Source organism: Protopterus annectens, chromosome 14.part0 (assembly GCF_019279795.1).
Source record: "Protopterus annectens isolate FY-2018-M chromosome 14.part0, PAN1.0, whole genome shotgun sequence".
NCBI classification, from domain to species: Eukaryota; Metazoa; Chordata; order Ceratodontiformes; family Protopteridae; genus Protopterus; species Protopterus annectens.
The window spans coordinates 287,036,186-287,059,111 of NC_056748.1; the positions used below are offsets into that span (position 1 = coordinate 287,036,186).

A 22,926-nucleotide genomic window follows, 5' to 3' on the forward strand; every position below is an offset into this window, starting at 1 on the left:
GTGGCTCAAATATTTTTGACCTGGTCCTCACCTGCATGGGTGACCTTTGCACCACCACAAGTATAGGACTCGGTGGTTAAATCTGATCACAAATCAGTCACATTTGAAGTAGCTGTAACATCTGAACCCTGTTAGGTGAAATCAGACTAAAAGATTCACCAAAGCTAATTATACCCTCCTAAGAGATGGTCTAAGAATAAAAAAGAGAAGTCCCAGATTGGAAGAACATCCTCCTCTGCTTGAACAAGCAAATAAGAAAACTTGTAAAATCCTCTATGGGCAACTTCGAAAAGTAAGTACTCTGTTCAGCCACAGCCCGAGTACTGGTTTTGTCCCTGTTGAATGGAAAATGGCAGCCTTCATCCCCCTGTCATAAAGGGGGTACAGCAATAGACCTTGGGAACTACAGACCCGTAAGCTTAACCAGCCTCATCTATAAGGCCATGGAAGGAATCATCATGGACTTTATAAATAAGGATATAGGTGATCTCCAAACCCTTGATCTGACACAGTTTGGTTTTGTCAAAGGCAGGTTATGCCTGTTAAACCTAGTGGACTTCTTAGAAAATGACAATAGAGTCAGACTAAGGTAAAGCTGTGCATACAGACTACCTTAATTTAGCCAAGGCCTTTGACAGAATCCCATGGTCAGACATCACTGATAAACTCTTCAAGTTGAATATCAACACTTATATCATCAGGTGGGTTGCTAACTGCTCACCAACAGACCACACTTAGTCAAAGTTGGGGACTACACCTCAGCCAGTAGACCTGTTACCAGTGAGGTTTCACAGGGGTCAGTGCAGAGTCCCTATTGTTTGAAATATACTTCAGAAGCTCGTTCCAAAATAGAGGCTGTGGCTGACTGTTTGCTAATGACTGCAAATTAGATGCAATAATTGAATCCTCAAACAATGTCCATATACTTCAAGAGGGACTTACATGAACGATGAATGATTGGTGCCAAAGCCATGGGCTCAAACTCAATGCAAAAAAATGCATTATCATCCCCTTCAGTAAAAATGATATCCCTGAAGACTATCATATAAATAACAATACAGTAAGTAACAACTCAGTAGTCAAAGACTTGGGGAATGCAAGTTGACTGTAGCCTAAACTTTGACCACCATGTGTCTACTGTGGTAAGGAAGGCATTCTACGTCTCGCACCTCATTAGCAAAGGCATTGCTTCAAGAGTGAAAAAGGTCATAACACCCCTGTACTCAACCTTCATCAGGACAATAATTGAGTACAGTGCTCCTTTTGATATATACCTTAACAGGCACCGGCATCAACGAGAGACCTCAGAGATTTCTAACCAGAAAATTCAGGGTCTCCAGCACATAATACATTGACAGACTGAAGTCAGTGTTACTGTACTCAATAGTGTACAGACTACTTGGAGGAGACTTGTGCCTGACCTACAGAGCAATGTCAGATCCATTAATGGAAATGCTGCACATCTGCAAGTAAACTGGGACAAGGGTTACCTGCTCCAGAGACCTTAACCTGACCTGCAACATAAAGAGGACCTGCTGGAGAGACAGATGTCTCTCAGGTGTTGCCGCTCCTCTGTAATAGGCTACCAGTTCACATCAAACAGAGCCCTTGTATGTCCCTGTTTAAGCATAGCCTCATGACTGAATAGGAAACCATAAATTACTGCCAGGGATTTCACGTATGACTCTCCTAGGTATGGGCAGTCGTTGCTAACTAAGATCTCAGGTTTAGGCAAGATCCTTTACATTGGGTTTCTCTAGTATTATATTGGGCGCACACGGATAGGCTTGTAAGGATTTTTGGGTCAACAGCCCATTAACAACCTATGAGTGAGAGATCAGTTTGCGGTAGAAGTTGCTTTATACTGAAAGTGTTGCATAAATGGAAACAAGATGATGTAACGATGGCAGACACTTTGTCCCTACTAGCCCATCTACAGCCTAGTACTACACAAGCTTTGCACCTTATCAACAGACTCGAGCTTATTACCACCATGCATATTATAGTTAGCGTCTGAAAAGGAAATACTGCAGTAAGTATGTAAATGCTGAATCTGTAGGCTATTATCAACAGTATCAGATGCTGCTAAGAGTAACAGGACGAGCAGAACAGAAGTGCTGACCTCTGGCCATTAAAAGATCATTAGCAACCCAAGCAAGAGCAGTCTGTGTACTATGGTGAGTGTAAAACCCTGATTGATAGTGTTCAGTGAGCCCACTGACTGTTAAGATTTGTCTGAAGTAGCTAGCAACCTTTACTGAAATGGGAAGGTTAGAGAATGTTTAGTAATTGTTGAGATATTGGGGTCGTATGTAGGTTTCTTGTCTATTGGAGTAACATGCCTCTCTCAAGGCCGATGGAAAAACCCCTTGCCTCAGCAACTAAGCTACATTCTGAAGAATTACTGCACCAGGAACATCAAGACTAGCCAGAACAAGACTTGCTGGACAGTGGTCAAGCCTGCTGGTCTTTGGTCCCATAATCAAGGCAGCAGTTTTTAAATCTTCATATGATTATCAAGAATATCAACGCCATCCACATAAAAGGATAAGGGAGAGCTGGGACCCCTGTAACTTCCATGGGCTCAGTTGTCTGTAGAGAGGCCCTGACAGCAGAAATCTGGAGGTAAAATATGCTGGGCTGCAGAACATCTTCACCACATGGAAAAGCTTATCTGGCCGGTTTACCACTGAATATTGCTCTTGACGAGTGCTTTATAATTGATATTTTAGTGACAATTACCATGATGTTGATCCATTTCAGGCATATCAGTCTGCAGCCCCACTTTATGCCAGTGATGTTCCAACCTTTGCCATTCTCTTGTTTTTTTTTAGATGAATGTCATAATTATTGCCAAGGCTCATACCTCCTAGTGCTTGTCCTCCTGAAAAAAAAAAAAAAACTTTTTTTGTCCATTTTCGACATTGTGGTTGTTCAATAAAATATCATGAATCCATAGTAAATACCAAGTGAACACAAGGTCAAGTGCCAAAGTCATTGATCTGTTATAGTCCATGATTAAGGCTTTCATGGAATCCGCACCGTCTTCTGGAAATAGCTGAAGGAGTTTGGTGTAAAAAAATGTTTAGAGTAGAATGATTAGTTGATTTAATTACTTTCAGTTTGAGATCAGGTACCTAAAATGTGGAAGCATCAGAAAAAGGAAGTAGTCAGACCTGGAGACTTGTTACAGTCAGCAAATATGATTACTTTAATTCCAGTAAGAAGTTCAACCACAGCCTTTCATAGCGTAACCAAATTTGAGTTGAGTCACTGACATGTCATCAACTTAGATATTTAAGTCATTAAGCACAACTAGGTGCAGGTGACCCAAAACAAAGTGTGAACTTCTTTAGGAATGTCCTTGCACACGACCAGTTGACTATAAATGAGGAGAAACCTACAATTTGCTCCTGCAACAAGGACATGTTCAAAGAATTGGTCTCCCTAGAAGTAACCTGCGTTACCCCAGCCTTGTGTGACCACAGATAGCAATTCCACGTCCAGTTCTCTGGAGGCATTGAGTTGCTGAGCACCTTGGTGGAATGATTAAAGCTATGTAAGAACTAAAGTTCTCTTCAGGCAAGGTCTTTGCAATAAAAACAAGGTCAGTATTTTGCAGCATGTCACAGATAATCCTGGTGTTGCAGATTGACCTTTCATTAGTGTATAAAGTCCCATGTGGAAACACCAGAGGATGGGTCCTAGTTACCTGACATTGGTGGAAAAAAAGCAAAATTTAGAATAAAATAAGAAAAAAAAAAGCTTTGTTTTGTTCCATGGAAGAAATGGTTACCACAGTGGCTTATGCGTTGATAAAAGGAGAACTGATAAATTTACTGTAAGATTTAAAACCTGTTAAAACTCTAGTAGCCATGTGTGTTGTCACAATACACCATAATACTGTACTAAAATAATAAAAAAATAAAAATAAATAAAAACAAAACAAAAAAATGAAACCAACTAGGACGCTGTAGTGAAACAAAATAAAACCGTGAATAAAATAACAGCAAATTAAAAAAAAAAAAACAAAATTAGAAAAGACCAAGAATGAGTTTAAAAGTCCAGTAGGGCTAAGTAAAATAGCCTAACAAATAATGAACTCAAAATTCTGAACCCTGGCTAAACTGAGACAGAAATTATAATAAGGTTGTTAACAGCATAAATATAAAAATGTTGCTTATTTTCAGAGTTGTACCACGAGCTTAGGGCTCTCAGGGAATTGTGAATCCATAATGATGTCAAGGATCCTTGGAAGAGGCATTCAGCCAGTGATGAATGCATGGAACTAATTATTCAATATAGGAAGTATATCTCATCAATATCCTAAAAGAGAAAAGAAACAACGTGATCAATCCTAAGGCAGGGCAGTAGGCCAAGTCAGCAGACACTATGTTTCACAAAGTTGAAAATGTTGAAACACAGGTGTCCAGTAGGAAGGTAGCTGGAATAAAGAAGCTGAACCACGACAAAGTAAAATCTTCTTTTTTAATACCAAATGGTGAGCGCTTTTGCAATGGTAACCATTGCTTCATCAGAGCTGATGGAAGCAATGGTTCAGCTTCTTTATTCCAGCTACCTTCCTACTGGGTAAATGTGTTTCAACATTTTCAACTTCTGGGCTGGTTTGGATTTATTTGTTTGATGTTTCACAAAGTGGTCATCGAATGGGGCAAAGTGCAGTGAAACTGTATGATGAAATATCCACAACTGCAAGGAGCAAAGTAAGCTTCAGCAGTATGACACATTGAATTTGCTATACTAAGTCGTGCTATAACTTCACACAGTGAAAAAGAGCGTAAAGAGCCAATAAGTTGCAAAACAGTGTTGCTGTCTTAATAGATATTATGCTTAAACAGCAGTAGCAAGTAACAGTACCTCAAATTCACCCCAGCAGACCCGCACTTCAGACATATCTCAAGACTCCCTCATTATCCACTGCTCCAACAATGTCCGGTACAAGCAAACAGCAGCTCAAGACCACTGTGCCAGTCCAGCGCTAATCCACAACCTGTTTAATATGTTTGGCACCACATAAGTGCTGAAAGCTACTGGCAGTAGTATTTAAATCAGCCATAATGTTCAGCATTTAGGATCTAAGTTACCAGGAATAAAAAATGGCACAAACAAAAAAACATCTTAATCCCTGACTAAACAAAGCTAGGCAGTCAGAAGTGCCCTTGCTTCTACACAAGTATTTACTGACCCAGAAACATGGCAAATACAACCTCAAAACACTGTATGTCTTAGTTTTCTGACCCCTTGGTATGACATGATAAAACCTTAACTAGAGCCCAGGCTGCTTGTATTTATAATAAGTGGCACAGGTGCCTAAGGGACACAGGGTAGGAGGATATGCTTGAAGGGAAAGGGACAGTGCTAGCTTGTTCATCGTGCGATAAGGGAGCAGGCCAGGTTCACTGCTTTAGCAGCATCTGCTAGTGACCCAATAGATGATCACCCATGGATGAGCAGTGGCGGCTTGTGATGCTGGCAGTGCATATCAGGTCTATGCTCAGCTATCGAATGGCACCTTCATCGAATGGCCATGCGCTGAACATAAACCCTCGAACATGCCTTTCCTCGATGAAGCACATCATTGTAAAAAAACACATCGAACGACCATAGCTGGCCAACAGAAAGTAAACAGCACGGACGTACTTGTAAGTACAGTGGCGAGAAGGAAACTTTCCTTCCCTACTACAGAGCAATCTGGGAGTTGGTATGTATAATTGGGGGGAGGGGGCTGCACCCTCCCAATTAAAAAAAAAAAAAAAAAAAAAAATATATATATATATATATATATATATATATATATATATATATATATATATATATACACACACACACACACACACACACACACACACACCAATGCTGAGATTGCACTGCAGTACAGAAAGGGAAAGTTTTCTTATTGCTACCTTACTTACAGATATGCAAGTGCTGTTTACTTTCTGTCGACCCACTATGGCCATTTGATGTGGGGGTTTTTTTAGGTTGATGTGCAGTTTTGTTGAAAGGAATTTTCGAGGGTTTATGTTCAGCAAATGGCCATTCGATGAATGTGCCAGTCGATGGCCAAACATAGACCCGTGCATATTCAGGCTAAAGACAAGTGGGAAAGTCTACACATCCCCTTTCCTGACCAAGGCAGCCACAAGCAAACTGCCAGAGGAGAGGGTTAGGGTGAGTGAAGACCTTCACTATAACCAGATTTCTGGTCTTCTCAAGTCCTCAAGTCTTATCTTCCAGGGTAATGAATAGGCCAATAGGGCTTTCTGAATGAGTTGGAGAGCTGTCCAACAGGCTTGTCTGTCACCCCAGGGGGGGGGGGGGTGTCGGATAAAAGGTTAAATCTGAGGGTAATGCTACTCAATGCTAGAAGTCTAAACCTTAAAATGCATTCACTCATGGCACTCCTTAAAATGGAGAACGTCGACATCTGTGCAGTGACAGAGACCTAGTTCAAGGCTCCAGAGAGCACCCCTGCATTACCAGGCTATAATTCATACCACACCTTTCGGCCACCTAACCTGGACAGAAAGAGTAAAGGTGGAGGCATATCTATATTCATTAAGGATATCCACACCTCCAGGCTAGTTCCTCAGCATAATGCATCCGAGATTATCCAAGTGCGACTAACTCTGCGCAAGACTGCAATCCAAATTGTAACTTGCTACAGATCCCCCACCATGCCCCAAGATTCCCACTCCTCATTTCTTGATACACTGGAAAATATTAGGGTACATCCCAACACTCTAATATCGGGGCAATTTCAACTACCCCACCATTAACTGGAAAACTACTCGTGTACCAACTCTTTTGCTCAACTTTTTCTGAAATTCATAAATTCCAATACCTTGGATCAACCTATCCACACCCTTACCAGGGGCAGCAGTATCCTGGACCTGGTCATTACCAACATGGACGACCGGTATTCCACACCAGAGGTCACTTCCTCATTGGTCAGATCCAACCACAAGCTAATCACCCTAGACATCCACATCCTGCCCCCACCCCCAGTTAGGGAAACTGCTGTAAAATATTTCTCCAAAGCCAACTTCACGCTTTTTAAGACAGAAGTGGCAAACTTCACGACACCCATGTAGACGGACAATAGAGGTACAACTTCTGAATCCTACACATATTCACTTTATAAGCACTTAACACGAGTGCATGGATCGATCTATCCCTAACAGAACCAAGATACTATCCTCCAAAAAAAAAGGAAGCCAATCTGGTGGTCCCCTGCCATAAACAAACTCTACAATAGAAGAAAGAAACTGTTGCAAAAAAGAGTAAAATTCCATAATTGGAGGAACTCTCTGGTCAGCCTCAGTAAGAAGCTGAGATCCCCTCATAAAATCCTCCAAAGCTAGTTACGAAAACAAAATTGCCACTGATTCTAAAGACAACCACAAAGCATTGAATAGCTATGTCAGGAATCTCAATAGCAACACTCAGATCTGCTTTGAGTTACAGCACAATGGCACTAAATATACAGAACCAACTGATATTGCTAACATCCTGGCAGATAGGTTCAGTGCTAACTTTACCTCCCTCTCTCCCCCTAAAGGGCCCATCTCTATACCGGAAGAATGCAAAGTTCCTGTAATCACGGCTGCACAGGTAGAAACCACACACTCCAAAGTCAAGAACACAGCATCCATGGGACCTGACAACATCCTAGGCTGCGTTCTACATGAATTGCAGAATGAACTGGCACCCCACCTAAGCACCATGTTCAATCATAGCCTCGCCTCAGGCTTTGTGCCCACTGAATGGTGCACAGCGACTGTTATCCCACTCCACAAAGGGGGAGCCACCACAGACCTCGGGAACTACCACCCCATTAGCTTAATGAGCTTGGTCTGCAAGGCCATGGAACGTATTATCATGGATCTTGTACACAAAGGCATTGGTAAGCTCCAAACTCTGGACCCCGCCCAGTTCGGGTTTATAAAAGACAGATCATGTCTCCTATACCTGATAGACTTCTTTGAAGCAGTCACCAAAGTCGTAGACAAGGGTAAGGTGGTTCACACAGCCTATCTAGATCTTGCCAAGACTTTTGACACTATCCCCCACTCTGGAATTATACATAAACTCACTAAACTATGTATTAATCCCTATGTCACAAGATGGGTTGCTCACTGACAGAACCCACACTGTGAAAGTAGCAGACTCCAAATCCGACTTCAGACCAGTGACAAATGGAGTACCACAGGGTTCAGTTCTGAGTCCTCTCCTGCTTGGTGTCTACTCTTCTGAAGTACAGGCTAACACAGAAGGTCTTTGGCTAACGAAGTTTGCAGATGACTGCAAACTAGGAGCCATAATCAAAACTCCTAACTATGTGGACATCCTACAAAAGGGCCTCATGGAGACAGACGCCTGGTGCCAAAGCCATGGCCTCAACCTTCATCCCTTTTGGTAAAAACTCTGTACCCATGAGCTACCACATAGTTGGTAGTCTGCTTAACACCAAAAGTGTGATGAGTCCTTGAGACAAAGCTGGCCAGTAGTCTCTCCTTTGATAATCACATCGCCACAGTAGTTAGGAAATCCTTCTACATGGCACACCTCATCACAAAAGGTTTCTCATCCAGGAAAAATGAGGCCATTGTTCCCTCTACCCATCATTCATTAGACCCATTATACAGTATAGTGCCCCTTTTGGTATGTACCTCACAAGACATCGACAACAACTGGAAAGGCTGCAGAAATACCTCACAAAGAGGATTACTAGTCTCAAACAGATGCCCTACGCAGACTGTCTCAAAAAAAAAAAACTTCAGCTTTACACTGTCGCGTTATCACCTACTCAGAGGCGATCTCTGCCTAACATACAAAGCTATGTCAAACCCAGAGCTGTTGAACATGCTCCACTTAAAGAACTCCAATCCCTCCGAGCTACTCGCTCTAGGGACCTAAACCTTGTCACTACAATAAACAATACATGCTGGAGGGATAGATTCCTGTCCCAGAGACTTCCCATACTCTGGAACAAAGTTTCTATTTATATCAAACAAAGCTTCTCATTAGCACTCTTCAAGAAAAATCTTGATGATTTGGATGGGAAATAGGAAATTCACCCCGGGGATCACCTCTGTGGCTCTGCTCGACAGGGGCACAGGAAAATAATTTTCTTGGGTGGCGAAAGCCAGGGTACCTTTTTGTCTAGGCTTACATAGGCCCTAGGGCCAATAGCCTAGTACCTAACTATGAACCTATTAATAAAGTGTGGTGAGATAAAAGGATACCATTGAATAATTTGAGAGTATAATAGTGGACATTAAAGGCAGAACCCTATAGAAGGTGGTTATAAAGCAAATTGGGACTGGATATGGAAAATATATGTGGGGAATCGCTAGATATGCACATGAAGAGGAAAAAATAAATAGTTCAGTGTACTATTAGATTGGTCTTTGTTTCGTGGTATGTTTGATAAGTATTGTAAATGTGAATTAAGGGGAACACCTAGTGACACAAGGGATGCAAAAAGCTTAATAATTTACATGTGAATTTAGATACTTTGCTAGATCTTTGAATGCTTCCTGTGTGTATAGGAATAGTTGATACTGTTTTGATTTGTTTATACTTAGTGGTGGAACTGTGCTGTCATTTTGATAGGAAATTATTTGTTGGAAACATTGTAATAAAAAAGAAATAAAAACATGCCAGTTCGTGTCGCACTTCACTCTGTCTAGCTATCTCATACCTGGTGTCAGTATTGCATACAGAGCAATGTAATGTTAAACATTTCCTCCTACTCATCCTGCAGTTTCTCAAATGTATTCATGTGTCTCAGTTCGGTTATCCCGTTGGTTCCATTTTCAACTGCATTAGTCTGACTGGTAACATTTTTATTTTTAAACAACTCATCTTGATAGACACTATTGCTCTCCCATTAGAAAAAAAAACTTTAATGCTGCAGGAAACACAGCTTAAATTTCACTCTTTTGCATTTGCATTCCTTCATGATATCTATAAATCAAGAACCACTTCAGGTCACCTCTGAGTCACCTTAATCCACACACACTTGACCCTGCCAGTGTTCTTCCTGGTTGACACAGTTTTGATACATGTTCTGTGTCATACTAGGCCAAATGCTCAGTCAGTATTGGTCTGAGCTTACAGTGTCTTACATCTCTTTCAGACAGTGACAGGCATTACAGTGATGCATGCCATTCTGCCATTTTACTTCTCATAAAGTGCAACAGGTCTCTTTTCTTATCTCCCTGCAAAACTCCATATAACCTTAAATACTTCTCCCAGGCTTTGGCCTCCAGCCCAGTAAAGTGGGTCATAATTTGTTCAACCCTGCAGCCTTCGTCTAACTCTCCATTATTTGTTGTTTATTGGACTAAATCATTGGCTGGTGACATTGGAGGTGTTTGGCATTACCAGTGGTAGCAGTGTTAAGCCTTTTCATGCAAACATCAAACATTCCCATCAAACTCCATTACTCAATTTTTACTGCCCTTATATTGTTAAGTCAGATCACTCATATTCACTCTCAGTACCTTTTTAAACTGGGTGGTAAACATCAAAGATCTTGGCTACTTGATTTAGTCATCAGCTGAATCCCCCATGAAGTTCTCCTGTTCCATGATGCAGTCCAATACCTCTGTGACTCATTGGTAGGCAAAACTTTCTCCCCAAAATCTTGTTGACAGCTACCAATCATTTTATTCAGTGGTTTGTACTTAAACTCAAAATGTCCTAGGAAAGTGTAACCTTCAGCAGCATTATGCATATAACAGAACACTTAGTTTTGCGGTTGCAAAGGTGAGTTCAAGCAGTGACATTTCCATCCACTTGGGCCTTAGAGTCCCAGCCTTTACAGTTATTTTTATGCATCTGTGGATGAAATGATTCACATTCTCATAGACCTTCTGTTCATAGGTTCATAAGCAGGTACTAGGCTATCGGCCCAAGGGCCTACGTAAGCCTAGCCAACAAGGTCTCCTGGCTTACACTACCCAAAAAAGTTATTTTCCTGTGCCACTGTCGAGCAGAAAGATAGAAGTGATCCCCGGGGTGTATTTCCTATTTCCCATCCACTCATCAAGATTTTTCTGGAAGAGTGCTAATGAACTTTGCTTGACATAGATGGGTAGCCTGTTCCAGAGTATCCCTCAAGCATGTCCTGTTTATTGTGGTGACAAGGTTTAGGTCCCTAGAGTGTGTAGCTCGGAGGGATTGGGATTTCTTTAGGTGTGGCATGTCCAACAGCTCTGGGTTTGACATAGCTTTATATATTAGGCAGATATCACCTCGGAGTAGGCGATATGCTATGGAGTAAAGCTGGAGTTTTTTGAGGCAGTCAGTGTAGGGCATTTGTTTGAGGCCAGTAATCCTCTTTGTGAGGTACTTCTGCAGCCTTTCCAGTTGTAGATGTCTTGTGAGGGACATACCAAAAGGGGCATTGTACTGTATAATGGGTCTGAGTGTCGAGTAGAGGGGAACAATAACCTCTTTTTTTCCTGGATGAGAACCCTTTTATGATGAGGTGTGCCACGTAGAAGGACTTCTGACTACTGTGGCGATGTGACTATCAAATGAGAGACTGCTGTCCACCTGGGTCCCAAGGTCTCTTATCACACATTCGGTGTTAAGTAGATTGCTGCCTATGTGGTAGTTCATGGGCACAGAGTTTTTACCAAAGGGGATGACACTGCACTTTTTGGCATTGAGCTTGAGGCCATGGCTCTGACACCAGGCATCTGTCTCAGCGAGGCCCTACTGTAGGATGTCCACATCATTTGGGGACTTGACTATGGCTCCTAGTTTGCAGTCATCTGCAAACTTCATTAGCCAGAGGCCTTCTGTGTTAGCCTGTACTTCAGAGAAGTAGATACCAAACAGGAGAGGTCCCAGGACGGAACCCTGTGGTACTCCACTTGTCACTGCTTTGAGATCAGATTTGGAGTCTGCAACTTTTACAGTGTGGGTTCTGTCAGTGAGCCATTTGGCAACCCATCTTGTGACATAGGGATTTATACCTAGTTTAGCTATAATTCCAGAATGGGGGATGGTGTTGAAAGCCTTGGCGAGGTCAATATAGGCTGTGTGAACCACCTTACCCTCATCTACGGCTTTGGTGACTGCCTCAAAGAAGTCCATCAGATTCAGGAGGCATGATCTGCCTTTCACAAACCTGAACTGGGTGGGATCCAGAGTTTGGAGGTTACCAATGTCTTTGTTTATGAGCTCCATGATGATATGTTCCATGGCCTTGCAGACCAGGCTCGTCAGGCTAATAGGTCAATAGTTCCCGGGATTAGTGGCGGCTCCCCCTTTGTGGAGTGGGATAACTGTTGTTGTGCGCCATTCAGTGGGCACAAAGTCTGATGCGAGACTGTTATTGAACATGGTGCTTAAGTGGGGAGCCAGTTCGTTCTGAAGTTCGTGTAAAACGCAGCCTAGGATGTTGTCCGGTCCCATGGATGCTGTGTTTTTGGCTTTAGAGAGTGCAACTTTTACCTGCGTAGTTGTGATTACAGGGACTCTGCATTCTTCCAGTATAGGATGTGGGCCCTTTAGGGGATGGGGGTGGGGGGGGGGTAAAGTTAGCACTGAACCTATCTGCTATGATGTTGGCAATATCAGTTGGTTCTGTAATTTTCATGTCGTTGTGCTGTAACTCAGAGCAGATCTGGGAATTGCCATCGAGATTCTTGACATAGCTATAGAATGCTTTATGGTTGTCCTTAGAATTAGTAGAGATTTTGTTTTCGTAGCTAGCTTTGGAGGATCTTATAAGGGATCTCAGCTTCTTACTGAGGCTGACCAGGGAGCTCCTACACTCATGGGATTTTACTCTCTTTTGCAACAGTTTCTTCCTTCTGTTGTACAGTTTGTTTATGGCAGGGTACCACCAGATTGGCATCCTTTTTTTGGAGGATAGCATCTTGGTTCTGTTTGGGATAGCACGATCCATGCACTCGTGTAAGTGCTTCTAGAGTGCATTTGTGTAGGATTCAGCAGTTGTAACTGTATTGTCCATCCGCATGGGTGTCATAAAGTTCACCACTTCTGTCTTAAGAAGCATGAAGTTGGCTTTGGAGACTTTTTTTTACCATGGTTTCCTTAATGGGGGTGGGATGTAGATATCAAGGGGATTAGCTTATAGTCGGATCGGACCAAAGAGGAGTAGACTTCAGGTGTAGAACATCGGTCACTCATGTTGGTAATGACTAGGTCTAGGATGTTGTTACTCCTGGTGGGGATGTGGATATGTTGAGCCAGGGCATTGGAGTTTATGAATTCCAGAAAGTATTGTGCTAAGGAGTTGGTACACGAGTAGATGTCCTTCAAGGATGCATCTGCAGTCATAACATATGAGTTGTCCTGCCTCAGGCAGCCCTTCGGTCGGCCGGATTCCAAAGTCTGGGTCTGGCCTCGGCTGATGTTGCACCTTCCCCAATGTCAGAGCGTCTGGGGTATAAAAGCATCAGCCGACGCCATTTTCCTCAGTCTTTCTTGCCACGCGGTGCCCGAAGCAGAAGCTGTTCGCAAGTGCCGGTCAGTTAGATCCAGTGATTTCAGCTACCGAAGACTTCGAAAAAGCTAAGTACCCCGTTGGGGACTCTGTCTTGCCTCAGCCGATGTCATAGAGCTTTAGAGAGATGGGGAAAGAAGGTATATACTTCTGCAACTCTTTCCGTCAGGGCACTAAATTGTCAATTTCATATGATACAGTACCAAGAGTATTTGTTAGATGAACTGAACAAGAAGCTTTCCTCTCCTGAGCCCCTTGACCATAAATCCCTTCAGGATTTGGTACACAACTCACAGCAGGTTAGTAATCATTTCTTAAAGTGTGGTTATGATGCATTGGAGGCTTCATTTAGGTCAGCTATGACTGGGGCAGTTATTCGTAGGCATGCCTGGCTGAAGGAACAATCTTTGCCAGACCATGTTAAAGCTAAACTCCTGGATGCTCCAATGGAGAAACAAAATTTATTTGGCTCCTCTGCTCAGGAGGTCTTAAAAAAGTATGAAGAAAAGGCAAAATCTGTGCAAACAGTTAAGGATTTCCTACAAGTACAACCACCGAGATTCAGCAGAAACTGGCCTACTAAGAATTGGTCCTTTCCAGACTCGGACAGAGCCCAGAGAGGCAGGAACAGACGCCCCAGAAGCAGAGGCCAATCTAGGGGCTCTTACAGAGGCCGTCAGTGGCAGCCTGCCAACCAGAAAGGTAGTGCAACAGCAGCAACAACAACTACTACACCAGGACAGGCTCAATGACTTTACTCTGATTCCGCCCACCAGGGCTCAACTGGAAGCACCCTTGGGCGGAAAGCTTGCGTTATTCTCAAAAAATTGGCATTATATTACAAGGGACACATGGACACTGCAAATAATAGACAAAGGATACAGGTTCCACTTCCACACTTTGCCAAAAAGAAACGGAATGCCAAACCTACCACCAAATCAGAGGGCAGAGGCTTTAAAGCAGATCAACAACTTGCTTCAAATGAAAGCTATAGAAAAGGTACCACTTTCAGAACAAGGCCAAGGATTTTACTCCAGACTATTCCTTGTACCAAGAAAAGAAAATCAATGGAGGCCTATTCTCGACCTGTCCGCACTGAATACTTACCTCATTGTGCCAAAATTCAAGATGCTGACCCTACAGCAACTTCTTCCCATGTTGGGCAAGGAGTCTTGGCTGGTGACTCTAGATCTCAAGAAGGCATACCTGCACTTCCCTATTCGACCAAACTGTAGAAGACACCTCAGATTTCTTGCAGGATCAATGCATTATCAATTCTCAGCATTGCCCTTTGGCTTATCTACTGCGCCCAGAGTATTCACGAAATGCCTGGCATCAGTAATTGCGCACTGCAGACTTCAGGGGATTCAAATCTACCCTTATCTGGACGACTGCCTTATACAAGCGGACAACAAGGTAAATTTGATAAAAGACTTGGCCTATGCCATCCACCTACTACAGGCATTGGGATACGCAGTCAACATCCAAAAATCAAGACTGGTTCCATCCCAAAGGATAACCTTTCTGGGTGCGGATCTAGACACAACCACCCAAATGGCCTTTCTCACAGAAGAAAAACAAAAACAACTTCCGGATTACTTCATGAATCTGACAAGACAAGCTCAGCTTACTGCAAGGAAAATCCTGCAGGCCCTGGGTTACATGACATCCTGCATAATTCTGATACCACAGGTCAGGCTGCATATGAGAAAATTACAATGGTATCTAAGGAGTGTATGGTCTCAACACAGTCACAGTTTGGAAACTTTGATACCAATCATTCCTTGCCTTCAAAAGGAATTCCTGTGGTGGGCTCAGGCCTGCCAGTCCAACAGAGGGTTGCCTTTCAACAAACTGAAAACAAAACAAACCATCACCACGGACGCTTCAGACCGAGGATGGGGAGCACACATGGAGGGCAAATGTATCCAAGGCCTATGGTCTCAAGGACAGCTACACATGCACATAAACCAAAAGGAAATGCTGGCAATGATGCATGCAATCGAGGCTTTCAAACCCTTCCTCCATCAAGGCCACCTGTTAATAAGGACAGACAACACCACGGTCATGTGGTACATAAACAAGCAGGGAGGCACACACTCCTACCCTCTATGCCGGCTGGCTATGAATCTATGGGAGCTATGCCTGAAACTCAGTATCCAACTGCAGTCCCAGTTCGTGCCAGGAAAGGAAAATACACTGGCAGACAGCTTAAGCAGAACTACCATGGATGCACACGAATGGATGCTGCACCCAGACATCTTCCAACTCATAACAAAGGCATGGGGAACGCCGGAGATAGATGTGTTCGCCTCCCCCCTCAACCATCAACTGAAGACATTCTGCTCAAGGACATACCACCCACAAGCATGGAGGGTGGACTCTCTCTCTTTCAGCTGGAAAGCTCTAAAAGTATATGCCTTCCCACCTCTCCCTTTAATGTTCAAGGTTCTAAGGCAACACTGGTATCCACTATTGAGGAGCATGTCACAGGCAAAACCATGGCCTCTCCCCCTATGGCCTCTTCTTCTGACGCAGAACAATTTCAAGATCATGCATCCCAACTTAAAAACATTGCAGCTAACTGCCTGGAAAATCCCTTAAATCCAAAACAAAATGTTTTATCACAGAGAGTGAAGGACATTATCATGGAAGCTCGCCGGCCTTCCACAAGGAAGACATACTCGGCTAAATGGAAAAGATTTTTCATTTGGAACACATCAAAAGGCTTAGATGTGACAGTGGCAGGCATGACACATATTCTGGAATACTTAGCAGAACTGTTCCACAATGGCCTTCCATTAAGATTCATGCCTCAGCAATTTCAGCAGAATACAATGTGGATCCACCTATCTTCTCACACCCTCTCCTCAAGCAATTTCTGAGAGGGATCAAAAATATCAAACCTCCAAGAAAACCCCCTTTACCTGCTTGGGATCTCAACTTTGTCTTGGAGAAACTAACACTTCCTCCCTTTGAACCAGCAGCATCAGCGGATCTACAGTTTCTGTCTTGGAAAACTGCATTCCTTCTGGCAATAACTTCAGCAAGAAGAGTATCTGAGTTACAAGCATTAATGGCAGTACAGCCATTCCTTATCTTCCATCAGGACAGAGTTACACTAAGAACTAATCGTACTTTTATGCCAAAGGTGGTATCTAGGGTATCCTTGAACCAAGCTATTCACTTGCCTACGTTCTTCCCAAATCCACAGAATAGAGGGAAAAACTTCTGCACACCCTGGATATACACAGACAACTACGCTACTACTTGGACAGAACTAAAAGTAGCAGAAAAACCGACCAACTATTTGTAGCATATGCTGCTGGGGTGCAAGGAAAAGCAATTTCCAAACAGACAATTTTAAAATGGATAGGAAATTGCATTCGATTTTGTTACTCCTTTCATGGAAAGTCAGTTCCTGAAAACATCAGGCCTCATTCCACAAGGGCCACGGCCACCATTACAGCCTTCCTACGAGGGGTGGCTACCAAGGACATTTTAGAAGCTGCTACTTGGAGCTCCGTGCATACATTTACCAAACATTACAATCTACCTTTATACTCCAGATCCAGAGCAGGCTTTGCTACTGCAGTCCTGCAGGGGATCTTAACTACACCATCCTTTTCTTAGTACCTCCTCCCCCAGATTGGCTATGGTATTCTACCCATATGTTATGACTGCAGATGCATCCTTGAAGGACATAGTACAGTTTTGTACCTACCATAAATGTAGATGTCCGATAGGTATGCATCTGCAGTCAGGTTTACCCTCCCTCCTACCACTCTGTGGTATTCCTAGGGTGTTTACCCCTCTTTTAGCTAGCTGGGGGAATCTATTATGGTGTATTTGTTTGTATATACATGTGTATATATATATATATATATATATATATATATATATATATATATATATATATAATTTTGCAAATGTTTGGAATTCTATTGCATTTATCCAAATTTAGCCTTCCTAGAGGGCACCTGGCATCTGGGGCAAGAAAAACTGAGGAAAATGGCATCGGCTGATGCTTTTATACCCCAGACGCTCTGACATCGGGGAAGGTGCGACATCAGCTGAGGCCAGACCCAGACTTTGGAATCCGGCCGACCGAAGGGCTGCCTGAGGCAGGACAACCCATATGTTATGACTGCAGATGCATACCTATCAGACATCTACATTTATGGTAGGTACAAAACTGTACTTTTTCCCAGTTAATGGTGGGGTAGTTGAAGTCGCCCATTATTAGGGTGTTTGGTTGAACCCTAATATTTTCCAGTACATCAAGAAAAGAGGAGTGGGGAATCGGGGGCATGGTGGGGGATCTGTAACAAGCTACAATTTGGATTGCAGTTTTGCCCAGAGTTAGTTGCACTTGGATAACCTCGGATGCATTATGCTGAGCAACTAGCTTGGAGGTGTGGATATCCGTAATGAATATGGACACACCTCCGCCTTTGGTGTTTCGGTCCAGGTTACATGGCCGAAAAGTGTGGTATGAGTTATAGCCTGGTAGTGCAGGGGTGCTGTCTGGAGCCGGGAACCAGGTCTCAGTCACTGCACAGATGTTAGTTTGAGATTCGTATTGCTGGTTTATAAAGAGGTGAACAATGCTCACTAATCTCATCATGAATCTTTCCTTCCTGCAGCTTACAGTATCTTACAGCGGATACTTCACTAGGGGGTTGGGGAGCCCATGTGAGCACCTTCTTTGCATAAGGGAAAATAAAGAAACTGGGAAACACTTTCACATAAATTAGCTTGAACTTGGGGGAGTGTTTCTACCCTTCAGCTGTTGAAAAGGAGATGAGAACAAAGCCTCTCAATCTGTGATACACTACATGTCCAGACGGGGGTGGCACACACTAATACTTTCTGCAGAGAGGTGCTAAAGATCTGTTGGTGGGTGAAAGACTGGAACATGTGTGTTTGTATCCTGGGGAAAGTGAGCACATCGGTGAACCTTCTAATTTAAAATTCTAGTCTTTTAGTGGAACTGAAAATGAAGGAGACTTTGTCTTGTCACTGTTTTCAGGAGAGGGCAACCTGTCGATTAGTATGTTTTCTGCCCCTCCCGGTCAGTTCATTATAGCAGGAGTAGTTGTTAGGGTGGCTTGTTTCTCCCTTCATTGACAGTAAAGTTCCTGTATTTTTGTCTACCTATTTTTTTGATTCTGGACTTCCTAAAATTAATCTGTGAAAAAATGACCAAGACTATTTCTAATTTTCCGTTGTTGGCCAAAAGGGGTATGCTTTCAGAATCAGTTCTGTGGCAATTCAGAACCTATCCCAGTACAAGACTACGAAGTCCCACTCCTTGATTGGAGTGATAGCTATCTTCTGCATTAGATTCTGTGCTGCATCTTCCATTGCAAGTCTCAGAAGTGACTGAGACTAAGGCCTTCTACTCATTATGTACATTTTGTTACTCAGAAGGGATTTTCCAGCTAGACAGATATCCTATATTATGATAGTCAGTCATTTTGCTGCATATACGTTTTAGTGATCCTGGCATATCTTTTAGCACTTATTTGATTGTTTTTTTTCCTCAGTCATGGTGTGTATTTCAGGCATATCTGTATAATGTTAAGTTGTCAATCTCGCCTTCATTCTTGCTGGATGGGTTCGGAGCCAATCCTCGGCTCCGACTCGGCCAGTACTAAAGCTCGAGAGCTAATTCCACCGGCTCGAGGCTCCCCTATATCCCACAAAGCTAGGCGGTAACTACTCAGATCTCGTTTGCCGCTTAGCTGACGAGGTGCTTCTTCTACCGGCTCTGGCAGGTTAGTAAGTTTTCTTGTTTAAAAACTTCAAATTCTACCCCTATTTTTTTCTATTTAGTTTAGTTTTTATACAGAGTATCCCCTTAGTTTAAATCGGGTCCCCCTTGTGTTCGAATTCCCGTTTTATTCCCTTTTTAACTTTTAGGCATTTGGCCCACTCCCTCTTTTTTCCCTGTCCTTTCAGTGTGACTGGATTTTTATTTGGTTAAAGGGTGTGTCTGTGTGTTGTGTTTGTGTTTTTTTCACACAGCCTTTCAGGATGTCTAAAGACTCCAAGGTCTCAGGCTTCAAGAAGTGTGATTCGTGCTGTCAGAAAATGTCTCTGACAGACGGTCACACTTCTTGTGTCTATTGCCTGGGACCTTTGCACCTGCAGGACTCATGTGCTGTTTGCCATGCATTCAGCCCTAGAGTCCTGCAGGAATGCAAAAACAAGCTAATTCTTCGAGGCTTGTTAAAGCCTGAAGGCCCCCCGACCCAGTCTGCATCAGGGAAGCCTTCTAAGACTTCCAGGCCGTCGGCTTCAGCTTCAGAGCCATCTCCTGGAAGCATTAAAGCTGCTTCGACATCGGCTCCGGCTGGAGCCGATGTTTCGAAGTCTCATACCGTTACCTCGGCTCCGGCTAGAGCCGAGGTTGTCAAGACTCAGTTGGCTCCGATAGGCTTATCAGAGCCACCTTCAAAGAAGAGGTCTAGGTCCCCTTCCATCGGCTCCATCCACTCAGCTCCGGGATCCCCTCTTCTGTCGGAGCGGAGCCATAGATCTCATTCCTCTCGGTCCTCTAGGCTGTCCGACCATGACTTACAAAGGGTGGTGAGTAGACTTCTCAAGTCCGAGGCACTGGCCCAAATGCTGCATAGCCCTACTCAACAGTCAGTGGCTATTCCCATCCCTGATTTTATTCCTCCTCCGACTCCTTTGAGTTCGGAGCCATGGCTGTCGGTGCTTCGGAGCCGATACCTTCCCTTTCGGCTCCGTCGTCTGCTCCGATTTCCTCCTTGGAGGGATCTCGGCACCGGGCTTCCCTCGTCGGCTCCGAGGGGGCGAGTGGCATCGGACCCTTGTCCGGCCCCATTCTCCCTCTCGGGGCGTCGGCGCTGGTGAGTTTGGCTCCGACATCGGCCTCTAAGCCGTCCCTGTCGGTGCCGGGGGGTCCTTGTCTCCTCGGAGCAGGGACCTCCGGCCTTGGCTGATAGGGGCGCCTTCGAGCTCACGCGGAGCGTGCTAGACCCAGTGTCTACCCCACAGTCGGCTTTGTCAGCTCCTCCCTCTTCAGTGCCTGCGGTGGTTTCTACCCACCCCTTTGTAACAGACCGTAGAGAGCCAGCTCCTCAGGTTTCCCCATTGGGAATATCCTCCTCTTCCGAGGCCTCTCCTGATCCGGTAGGAGAACCCCCTCGGAAGAGACAGTGCAAGAGGAAGCACATTGATTCCCCTGAGTCTATCACCTCTGACACCGACTTGGAGGAATCTGAAGGTTCCCCTCGGTCCCCCTCTGAGGATGTCTATTTTGCTGACATCCTTGAAATCCTGAAACAGAGGGGGAGTTGGCCCGCCCTTAACCCTTCAGAGGACGAGTCGGTTTACCTTGAGGCATTTGGCTCTCGCCCTTTCACCTCCTGGGTGTCCCCTCCCTTTGACCCCCTTATGGAAGTGGTGGCAAGGAAGGCTTGGACGGCCCCTGATTCAGTGGAACCTACTCCAAGGAGGCCATCAAAATTTATTACTGCCCCTAAAGAGAAAGAGTTTCTATCTAAAGGTGTCTCTGTTGATGCCATGGTGGTGGCCGCAGCCACTAAGAAGGAGTTAGCCGATCCTTCGGTACCTGTCCGTCCACCTAATAAGGAGTCTAGGACCATGGACAGGTACGGTTAGCGGATGTTTTCATCAGCGACCTTTTCAATGCGGTCGCTGAACTACTTGTGTCACTTCACCCGTCTCCAGAGAGATTTGCTCAAGGATATGGTTGAGGCCATACAGGATCCAACAGCTGAGGGGTTCCAAGACAAAATTAACTCCCAGTTGGCAACCCTGAATTCGATTGTCAACTCCTCCATGCGGCTTATCTCATATGCGGCTGATGGGGTGAGTAGGGCCGCAGGCACAGGTGTAGCTTTACGACGTCACGCCTGGATGCGGCTTTGCAATTTTGCAGACCCTTTCAAGGTGTCCTTCACCAATTCCCCCTTTGATGGCTCAACATTGTTTGGACCTCAAGTGAAGGATACATTGACTAGGTGCGAGCAGGAAGGTAAGACTCTCTCTGCCGTGGGAGTCCATTTTTCTACCCCTTCTAGACCTTATCCAAAAGGTCAGAAGGGAGGAAAAATGTGGTTCCGCAAACCACAGGGAGTCTCATCTGACGCACAAGGTCGATTCCCCTCTAGAGGCAGAGGGGGGAATAACAATAGATGCCGCCCTAGGGGCAGAGGAGGTCCGCAAAACCAGGGTAGCAGAGAAATTTTCTCTGATAAACCCTTTCAGCATCCCTGAGGAGCTGCCCGGCTGTCCACCTTCGGAGGCAGTCGGGGGAAGATTATCACTGTACCCAAAAGCCTGGCTTTCCCTCACTCAAGACAAATGGGTACAGTCAATCATATCCGAGGGTTACAAAATTCCCTTTATTCACATCCCATCCCAACCCAAAGGATTCCTTCCAGACGTTCCACCCAGTCTAAGGGAACAAGCAGCATTAGCAATATCAAAGCTGCTGTCAAAAAGAGCTATCCAACCAGTCCCAGCAGACCAGCAAGGATCCGGAATCTACTTCAAATTCTTTTTGGTACCAAAAAAAAACAGGGGACTGGAGACCAATACTGGATCTCAGCAAGTTAAACAATTATATCAAAAAAACAAAATTCCGGATGGTCACGCTACAGTCCATTCTACCCTTCTTGGGTCAGGACAATTGGATGTGCTCGATAGACCTTCAGGATACGTACTACCATATCAAAATGCACAGATGCTCCAGGAGGTTTCTCCGCTTCAGGCTGGGAGCCAGTCACTACCAGTTCAGACCCCTGCCCTTTGGTCTCACTACAGCCCCCCGAGTGTTTACCAAATGCACGGCAGTGGTCGCGGCTCACTTGAGACGTCAATGATTCCAGGTGTTTCCATATCTGGACGACTGGCTCCTTACCGCCACCACCAGACATCAACTGCTTCTATCCAGAGACTTCACCATCCAAACTTGCCAAGCTCTAGGCATTTCAATAAATTTCGAAAAATCTTCCTTGTCGCCTTTTCAATCTATTACCTTTATAGGCGCCACCTTAGACACACTCAATCTTTCCGCCAGACTTACAGAGCAAAGAGTGTTAGGTATACGCAAACAAGTTTACCTTCTACTTCAGTGCAACAAGGTCAAAGCCAGGGTCGTCTTGAAGGTATTAGGACTCATGGCAGCTACTATCACACTTCTCCCCTTAGCTCGTTTTCACATGCGGATCCTCCAGTGGATGCTGTTTACTCAGTGGTCCTTCCAACAGCTCTCGATGTCTCACATCATCCTACTAACTCAATCATGTAAGAATCACCTGTCTTGGTGGATCACATCACCTCAAGTTCTCCAGGGCAGACCCTTCATCCCCCCCCCAATCGTCACGGTGACAAGGGACACCTCCCTGATCGGGTGG

At 44.3% G+C, this 22,926-nt stretch overlaps 1 protein-coding gene across 2 annotated transcripts in view; it reads left to right on the forward strand.

Moving 5' to 3' along the window:
* Positions 1 to 22,926, forward strand: part of OAT (ornithine aminotransferase) — a 1,138,382-nt gene that overhangs the window by 866,150 nt on the left and 249,306 nt on the right. The gene's annotated exons all lie outside the window — the stretch shown is intronic.